The following is a 10885-nucleotide window of genomic DNA, read 5'->3' as shown; positions in this document are numbered from 1 at the left end:
CAAATTATCCATTTTTTCTCTTTTAACATTATAAATAAATCTTTCTTCCAAGTCTTCAAGATTCTCATCTTCTTTCTGTGTCATTTTGAAGACTTCATCTTTAAGGTTACTAGGCATACAATAATCTCTATACTTGCCCAAGAAAACCTCCTTCATCTGTGCCCATGTTGTTATGGAATGCACTCCTAGATTCATGAACCATTTTAATGATGTGTCTTTTAATGTGGCAGGGAATAATTTCAACTTTTGAGCAATATCTCCGGATCTTTGTTTGTTTTCCCATGGAAATTAGGAAGAATTGAGGGTGATATATTTTTCATTGTGAGGGTTGTATCTTCATCAAGAATAGGGAATCCCGAAGGATCTTGATTTACTCTGCCTCTACCCCCTCCTATACCTCTACCTCTTACTCTTCCTTTGCCTCCAATCCTATCCTCTTCACCATGGACATTATGTACTTCTTCTTCTTCTTCAGCCATGATAGATTCTTCAGAGCTAAGATAGTGTTCTTCTAAATTTTCTGGTTCCTCTATCAATGGTTGTTCAAAATAAGTTTCCAATCCCTCCTCTTCACTAGGAATTTCTAATTCTTCTCCCACGATTTGTTCACCAGTTGGGGACAAAAAGATTACTCCTGTGGTTGGGGATGTAGGATTTTATTCAATTACAGCTTCAATAGAAGAAGTAGGTGAAGTTTTGGATTGAATTTCTGATCTTGAGACTTCAAGAAGTCTTTGTCAACCTCTAAATGGAATTTGGGTTTGAGTAGGTGGTGTGGAATCTCAAAATCGTGGTGGAGTGAGTGGATTTGTGGGAATTAAAATTATTCCTTGTCCTACAAATCTACCCCTAGAGTCTCTATCCCTATACATGTCATGTTTTAAATTAATGATGGTTTTGTTTTTTTTTTACTTCTAATTATACTTCCACAGCAACGGTGCCAAAATGTTTGGTCAATTCAATGTCCTTGAGTTGGCAATCATAAATTGTCAACCAGGGTGCGTGGACTGATGAAGTATAGGTGCACAATATGTGCTTTTAATTTGTTTTAGAAGGTCATTATGTATTTGTCAAGGTCTAAACTTAAGATGGGGTGATGTTTGTCAATTGTATTAATGTTTTAATTCTTAGGGATGTTGATTAAGTTTCTTAGGAATTAATCTCTACTCAATCAGTTTGTGGATGATGTGAGGGTGATTTTACTTATGTTAGATTGTTGGGATTTGATCTTAGATCTCTTTGCTACAACTCCTAATTCTCTAAGTGCAAAATGAAACCTTACTCTAGCAGCTATGAAGGAATACTTTTGAACTCAATTGTTTTAGGAGAGGTCTTCTCGCTTGTTCAATTTCTTCTCAAACAAAGTAATCCAAGCAACATCTATGAATTGAACACACTTCAATTATGCTGGATAGTAAGCAAAGGAAACAACTGTGAAGTACCAGGTATAAAGCAAAGTAAATAACAGTCTAATCTAGGTATAAAGCAAATTAAGGTTCTTATGAAGATAACAATTCGAGATCATTATACAACATTACAAAACAGAGTAATTGAATAATTAAAGGAAATCAGATTGTATTTGATTAAAACCTGCCACTATTTGTAGGGGCCCTCCACATAGCAGTTTAGAGCTTCAAATCAGTACAATGCTTGCACATAAAAACCAAATTCATTCACACGAATTCACAAATTGTGAAAAAAACATATCATTTGGAGTGCACCCAAATAACAATGCGACCATTAGCTTTATAGCATGTCTCTTTGCATAACTGTATGAATATACTAAGACTAATATCTCTTAATCATATCTAAACTTCTATCGTGAAACCATCATTTTTCTATTTTGAAAGCAAAACGATGCAGTTTCAACTGATCTCGGGTTCTGTTATGTGTTAATCCGGCGGTTGACTCAGAGTTTGACTGCGATCTCCTGTGCCTATTTTAGCAAACCGTTTTGAGTGGATAGGAAGGTATCCATGAGGGAGTCATCCTCTATCCATCCGCACCTTTTGTTTTTGACCTGAAACTCTGGAACCTCGTAAATAATGAAGACAACTACAGAATCCTGCACTAGCTGTGGAAACAGATTGATTTGGTAGCTAATTACAACTTTAATTAAAACAATAGGGTATACAACTGAATATGAACAAGAAAACATACTAATGCACACCTTCATCAAAACCTGGTAGATATGACTTTATTAAGTGGTAAATATATATGAAAATGAGAGGATTATTGGGCAAAAGGATGTCATGGTAGGACAATCTTCAGACTCTACAGTCTCCACTGTGACATCATCCTCCAAAATAGACAATAAGTCCTCAAGAAACATGAAACAATTGTACAAGAGTGCTCCTCACTCCAAGAACGTCCTAAAAATGCATGTGTACAACACAAAATGCTGCCTCCTCTACCATGATATCATCCAAGAGAGGACCTATGTCACCCTTTATAAACATGTGGGAGTGACATGGAATCTCCAAAGGTAAGCGTTGGCATTGAATAGGGTTGTGCTAACCCTCCCAAATCATCTAAATGATTATCATCCTCATTTGAGCTCTGAAACAGGTTACTATCCATTAAATAGGATTGAGGCCAACCTACGGGCATTCAATGTCCTTCTAGGCACATCGTCAAATAGTCCATCACCTAATCCTTTAGGCCATTGTTCTAGCATTTAGAGGCTTATTAATAAATATAACATCATGTGGAATCAACTCAAGGCCCAACACTCTTCTTTGGAGGCCCAATGTTGGGGCCACAAAGTCACGTCTTCTCTCTGAAAGGGTAAAATAACCCATTGGAAGGTGTTGAAGAAAAATATAGCCATCCCTCAAGGAATATTTGTTGCATATGTGATACCACCTAAACATAACCTCTCAAAATCGAGTGAGATCAACTTCATTAGGGACGTAAAACCATTAAAGAATCATTGTGAACCATATATAATGTTAAGGGCATAGGAATACTTCACACAAGACTCATTACGTCACTTATGTTATGGATAATTAGGTCAATAACCCTAATAGTTGTTTCCAGCCCCAAAGGGCGATGACATGTCCCAGGTCAACCCTTTAATCCATAGGTGTGTGTGAAAATGATGGTCGTGGGTTGGGAGAGACTTTAAAGTAGGTGCCACAACCATGAGACTAGCTAATGGGGGTCCAACATTCTGAGTATATTGATATAAGGAGGAAGAAATCATGGTGGCATGAGTTACCCATTTCCTCAACATGTTTTTTCCATCCCGTTGGGTGTGCCTTTTACTTTAATGATTTGTCTTTATTTGGTGCATAACTCAAGTGTCCAAGCTTGCTTTTATAATTTTCCAATACACGTTTAAGATGTAGCAATTTATCACTCATCGATGTTGGGGCATTTAAGAGTTCCTTTATTTTAGATGAAGCTTTGAATGCTTTAAGAATTGGATGATGGCTAATGAGGGGGGTAGAGCTCATGCTAGGTTTTTCCCATGTGCTAAATATTGTCCCAACTATATTTTTCATTTTAAATTTTATTTCATTGTGGATTTTTATGCTTTCAACTTTCTTTCAGCTACATCAACCTCTAGGGCCAATTTTTTGGGCCTTGACTCAAGGATGTGGATAAAGGTTGCCAATCCCAATGAGCAGTGACTACCAAGCCAAATAATGTAGATGGATAAATAGGAGAGATGGAAAGTGGTAAGTATGAATTACCTTGGACATGCTCAATCAGTGCCTCCCCATTAGTGTTTGTTGTATCTTTGTAGACAATTGTAGGTTGGGGTATTGTGCCAAAGCATATATATATATATATATATATATATATATATATATATTTTTTTTATTTATTTATATTTTTTCTTCAGATATATATGCATTATTTGATTCAATCTTGTTTTCCACCATTCTATGCAATGCTACTTTTAGCTTCTCAATATCCACATTACTTAAGGATAAATATCCCATGGCGTTTGATAATTTTTCTGTTGTTTCCTCATTGACTGCCTCTATCTGCACTATAGATGTTCCTGCACTTGTCTGTTGTTCTTTTTCCTTTAGTAGGCTTTCCATGTCAACCTCCATTTTCTGAATTTGGATTTTTTGTTCCACAATCATTTTCATCATGTTTTCTTTCTCTTTTTCTAACTTTCCTACTTCTTTTTCCTATGGATTTTCTATTTTAGGAAGTTTTAACTGCTTTCTAAGTTCTTGAATATCTTCATTTCTTCTTTTGATCATTTCTTCAACATGGAAATCACTAGGATCCATTCTTAGATTTATCACCAGATCTTCCAGCCCCTTTATTATGGTATCCTTGGCTAGGGAAGACATTCTTTCCAATTTAAGTTGTGAATGAATATTATTTAAGGAGGCTTGTAGCTTAGAAGCTGCCATGGCTGAGCTTGTCAATGTAGAATAAATCATTTCGCTTGCCTGTTTGTGGAGATCAATTTGATCTATAGGGTGTATCTGCTTAGTATCAAAAGAAAACATAGAAGCTTTATAATCATCTACACTCTTAGGAATTGGTACTTTTGGCTCAAGGAATGCCAACTAAAATTGCCCTTTATCAGGGTCTAGTGTAGATAAAAGTTTGTGTTGAGTAGTGGAAGATTGTTTCCAAAACTCAACATAGGTGGAGGTTTTGAGTGCTTCATTCTTTCTCTTCATCTCCCTAAATCTGGAAAATATACTTTTTTGTCCTGAAGATGGAGAAACAAGAGAAGTAGGAGAATCAATAACTATTTCTTCAGTTTGTTGGAATGAAAAAGCAGGCTCGCCTAATAACACTATTATAGTTTGTTCTTTTGAATTTATGCCTTCTGATGACTTGTCTTCTATATTTATTGATTTTCTTCTTTTGAAAAATTTGAAACCAGATGCTTTAGGTGCTAAACTTGTAGGTGACACACTTTCTCTTGGTTGTTTAATCTCTTTTCTTTTGGTCTTGGAGTCTCCAACGTTGTATGACTGGAGGTCTGCTCTTCAACTTCTTGTAGAATGTTTTCATCCCATTCTTCTATGTTTGAAAATTGTTCAATATTTGGATTTGATGTGTGTACATAAGATGTTGACTTTTGCTTAGTCCTTATCTTTGAAATCACTCCTAGGGGGTATAAGGTCAACTAAAACTGAGTTTGAATTTCATTTGTTTAAGTAGAATGTTTAGTTCCTTTTCTACTGCTATGGTGTTAACAATAAATTGACCAATTAGTACCTTTAATTTAAATTGAGCTTTCTGTTTTCTTGACACACAATGTATATCGTCCATGTTCATCATTTTCCTTGTATATTCAAATAAAAAAATCCTCATGGGGAGGAAAAAATGGTAATTTATAAGGTGGAAACTCACAACCATAGATTCTAATCTCTGAAAAGTTCTGGTATAGATACCAGTCTCCAACTTTGGACTTCTCACTTAGGTGTAGAATCTTTTTTATCTCTGTAGAAATCCTGGGAACTGCATCATTGCTTAACAGACAAACTGCCATATGCAAGAGTTGGTTGACAAAATCACTAAAAGATAACTCTTCAGAATTTTCCTCACTAATGAGGTCGAATGAATTACTGATAGTGGCTTTCCTTCAACATATAATTTATGTAGAGGGAAAATGAATATTTTTTACCGATGATATAAAAACAAATAGACCAAAATTGACTTGTTCTTGAATGATCCTTCAAGAGAAACTAATCATGAATTACATCTAACAAGAATTAACTGAAATTGAATATAATTGAGGGTCTCTTGCCAAATGAAAACACTGATAAAAACCCTCAGATAAATTCATCTACCCACTGATCATTTGGATACCCTAATAGACAAGAAAATATGGAAATTACCTGCCTAGACATCTTAGGAAATATTGTAGAGGTATAGGGTGGATTTGTCCTAGGAAATTCAGAATTCTTAGGTAGAAATGACTCAAAAATATGAGCTCTTTGTGGGAAAGTAAGCTTATGATAAATCTCCATAAGTGCATAAGTAGAAAAAGGGTGGAGGGAGTCCTGTGGATTTAATTGCAGGGCTTGACAGATTGATTAAGAGGTTATGGAGAAAATAGTTTCATTATTTTGAGAAACTATAGCTCTTTGACTTGGGAGGTATCAGGCTTCACACCAGGTGACAAATTCTGGGAAATGGTTAGTCTAGGGGAAATAAAAATGAGGGAGTAAGGATTCCTAGAAGAAGAATTCATCACGGGCGTCCTCATACTTTTGGAATGCCCAATTGTGAAGCTCATACAGATGAAATTCATAGTGAGTTTTTGTGATTTTAAATTGGGTATCGATGAGAGGCAGTTCATTTAGATCAATTACAAAGGGTAGGAGGGGACTCTTGACAAATACCTTGGATTTTCCCTTATGACTGGCCATTTTGGAAAGAATAAAATCACAAGAAATGATTGATACATTTACTCAGGAGGGATGGTGAATGATAATTGATGGTCACTGAAGTTTGCTTAGATCATGTTTAGAATGATTTGGTTGCAGGTGGAAGGTAAAATATTTTAATTTAGTAGGGATAATGGTTTTATTATGATGCCCATAACGACTTTTTGTCGAGTTAACCGTTAATGGCATGGGGAATTAAATGAATTAGACTTTGGCAAGAGTGATTAATGTGATAACGATTGTCTTGTCCATTTGTCGAGAAGCATAGTTATGACTAGAAATAGTGGAGAGTTGGCGGAGGGTAGAAAATAGCGGGAAGGTTGGCGGAGGGGAAAGTGGTTTTGCTGGGGGGTAGCGACGGTATGTGGTTTAAGGTAAGGGGGGTCCCACAATCGACGAGAGTGTGACACATATGCTAGAGCGGGACATGGGAAACCACTTTGCGGACCCTCCTCCATTCGTTAACTATCGAGAGTGCAGGGGGTCCCACAATCAATTTTTCGTTGTTGATTTGGGCATGTGCAATCCCGAATGTCGAAAGTTGCATGAAGTTTATTGTCTTCGGTGGCAATTCAAATCAAATATTTATTTACAATATATTATTGAAAAATACTATTTAATTTCCGAATTAAAAATACAATGAGAGACATTTAAATTTGCTTTCTTATTCTCACACATAATAATACTTCTTTCCTTTTTTATTTTATAATATATCTATATATATATATATTTTTTTTTAATTTTTAATTTTTCTCTTTCTTTCTTTTTGATTTTTCATTTCTTTTTCTTATTTTTGATTTTTCTGTTTTTTGAAATCAATAGAAATTTGTAAAACAATTCCAAGGGTAAAAATAAGTTACAACATTGACTCCATCTGGGGACTTCTTCCCCCTGCGGGATGCAGAGAACATGCAGATCCATGTGTCTTCTCCTCAGGCTATGGAGTCTTTGCTGTGCAAATCACACTTGCTTTGGCAATGTAAAGAAATATGGAAATATACAATGCTTATGATGGAATAAATCACTCAGTATTTGATGTAATGTTTCAAATACTTCCCATTTATTGGCAATGAGGAGTATTTTCCTTCCAAATTCTGAAGAATGAATGTATTATTTCCTTTGACATTTGCAATGCCGAAAGGTCCTAACCATAAGTTATCAAACTTTCCATGCTTGCCTCTTTCTTCTCTTCTCACATCCCATATGGGAACCAAACCTCCTTATCTGAAGTCTCTTTCTCTAGATTTTCTATTTAACAAACTCTTTATTTTGTCATGATATTGTCGAAGTTTATGCTGAAATTCATCTTTGTCTTGATTTAGCTCAACAATTTGATTTATTCTTCTTGAAAAATCATAGCCTCTTCATATCTCCTGCAAAAACTTCATGACTAGAAATGCTAATTGAGTAGGGAAAATAGCTTCTATTCCATAAACAAGTTGAAAAGGAGATTTACCAGTAGACCTTTTAGGAGAAACCCTATTTTCCCATACTGCATATTTTAGATGGTTGTCCCAATTTTTTTGATGATCTGTTAACACCTTCTTCATGACTTTGATAAGGTTATTTGATGATTTTTCTAGCCCATTCCCTTGTGGATAATAAGGTGTAGAGTGATGTAAAGCAATTTGATATTTTTGACAAAATTCAATCATCTTAATGCTACTAAAAGCTTGAGCATTATCTGTAACTATTTGTCTTGGACAACCAAATCTAGACAAAATGTTTTCTTCAATAAATTTTATCACCACTATGTTTGTTGCATTCCTAACAGGAATTGCTTCTACCCACTTTGTGAAGTAATTAGTGGCTGTTAATATCCATCTGTGTTGATTACTTGAAGAAGGAACTATTTCACCAATGAAATCTAATCCCCACTGCAAGAAAGGATATTCGATTGAAACTGGAACAAGAGGAAGTGTTGCTAATCGTTGTTTCCCTACAAATATCTACAAGGAATACAACTTCTCACCTTTGATCCAATTTGTCTACACAATTTTGGCTAGTAAAATCTTTCTCTGAGTATCTTATGAGCTATTGTTTTCCAAGCATAATGACCTCCACAAAATCCTTCATGAAACTATTCAATCACCCCTTCTGTTTCACTTTCAGTTAAACACAATAAAAGAATATTTAAAGGATCTTTCCAGTGCAGATTTGCATTGACTATACAATATTTCATATCTCTGATCTTAAGAGATCTAAATTGGTTTCGAGGGAATTGAATGAGATATTCAAAATCAAGCAGAAAATGTACAAAATCTTTGTGCCAATCAGACAATAATTTTTTTCATCAATATGCAATGAAAGTGGTATTAACCTAGGAGAAGGTTCTTGTGGATTCTTCTCCTCTGAAACTTGCATTATTGTACTGATACCCAGAATTTTGCAGTTTGATTTTGCCAACAACTTAATTAGACCCTGTCCTTTCAGTAGCTTTGTATGTCTGATATCTAATCAAACTCTACCATCTTAGCAATCCATTTCCCCCTCTTTCCATCTGTATCACACTGAGTCAACATTGCCTTTACTTCATTGTTAGGCACCTAAGCAATTATATGGGAATGTAGAACATAAATCCTAAATGCTTTCAAAGCTTGTACCAAATAATAAGCTTGTTTTTATATTATGTCATATTTTATTTCTACATCTCTCATAACCTTGCTAAAGAAACAAATTGGTTGCTCATGTTGATCTTCATTTCTCTACAATAAACTGTTGCTATTGTAGTATTTGAGGCAAAGGAGAAAATACTGAAAAGTTTTGAATAATCAGGATTGGCAAGCACTGAAGCCTCAAAGATTTCCTTTTTTATATGAGAAAAAGAGAATCTAGCTTGGGTGGTCCATTTGACTTCATTATCTTTCTTGAGCATATCAATAATATCTTTAACAATTTCAGCATAATTAAGTATGAACCTTCTTAAATTTTTTATCTTCTCTAGGAATGACCGAATTTCTTTCTTATTTTTGGGAAAACTGATTACCTAAATTGTTGAAACTCTTTTAGGGTCAACTATGACTCCTTTTGAAATAACGTGTCCCAACAATTTTCCTTCACTCATTGCAAAGAGTGATTTTTTTAGGATTAAGGAAAATCACAAATTTTCTACATCTCTGAAAAACTTTCCTCAAATGTTTGATATATTTAGGATCAAACTCAAAAAGTATTGTCAAATCATCAAGGTAAACGAATATGAATTTATTTACCTTACCAACAAATGCCAAATCCATTTCCCTCTGGAATGTTGCACCAACATTGATCAAACTAGAGGGCATCTTGGCATACACATGAAAGTACCCCATGGAGTTGTGAATGTTGTCTTTTCTATGTCTTCTTGATTGAACAAAATCTGATTGTATCCAAAAAAACCATCCAACATTGAAATCCTATCAGAACTTGTTACTCTTTGAAGTAATTGATCCATTTTTGGTAATGGATAATTATCTTTCAATGAAAATTTGTTCAAGTTTCTAAAATCAACACACAATCTTATTTCTCCATTCTTCTTCCTAACAGGTACTAGGTTAGCTATCCATTTAGAATATCTTAAAGGAACAATTATTTTTGCATCCAACAACTTTCTTACTTCTTTCTCAATAATAGGCAATAGGACTGGATTAATCCTTCTTAATTTTTGTTGAAATGGCTTAGCTCCTAGTTTCAAAAGACTTTTGTGCTTAATAATAGTTGTGTCATAAGTTTTCAATTCTCCGTATGACCATGAAAATACAACTTTGTATTATTTAGACAAATTGACATAATTTTCTCTTACGTGTTGTCGAAAATTGGTTGAGATTTTAACATTTCTTATTTCTTCTGTAGTACCAATATTACAGTCCTGTATATCTTCCTGTTGTGAATTTAAAAATGAAGATTTTGATACATCATTTTGATCAAACATTTTTTCAAGGGGAACTAATCCCTTTGGAATATGATTATTTGATAACTGAATGATATCATGATCAATAATTTTCTGTTTAAAGTTCATATCTAAATCAACAACATTTTCTTTTATTTCATCATTGTTTTCTTCTTCAACATGTAAACTAGAAAATTCATCAATGGCCTGTAAGAAAGTCTTCAATTGCTTGTCATCTTCAAAGACTTGTCGGTGTCTTAAATTTTCTGGGATGTAAGGTTTGTACTTCACTTGTGTCAGGCCAGGAGGTAACTCCTCAAATGAAATATGTTTATTCATTTAGATTGCTCATAGTTATATACATGAGGAAGTGACTCTTGAGTTTCATCTCTCGATGACTCTTCCTTTTCCATTATTTATTATTTACACTATTTTACAACTATTCACCCAATCCCCATGATTAGGTGTCAAAATTCCCCCCCCCCCCCCCCCCCCAATCTGAAGGGATGTTGGTGAGTCCAAGCATCGTTCTAAATCTTTCAAGCTTTTATCTTCCAAGTGCTTTGGTGAAGATGTCTGCAATCTTCTCATTAGTGGAGTAATGGCATAGATGGATTGTCTTGGCCTCAATATGATGTCAAATAAG

The sequence above is a fragment of the Pinus tabuliformis genome, chromosome 5_2 (genome assembly GCF_031772625.1).
Source record: "Pinus tabuliformis cultivar Carrire ecotype Pingquan chromosome 5_2, CPIR1, whole genome shotgun sequence".
Taxonomy (NCBI): Eukaryota; Viridiplantae; Streptophyta; class Pinopsida; order Pinales; family Pinaceae; genus Pinus; species Pinus tabuliformis.
Note: the sequence above shows the minus strand (reverse complement) of the source record.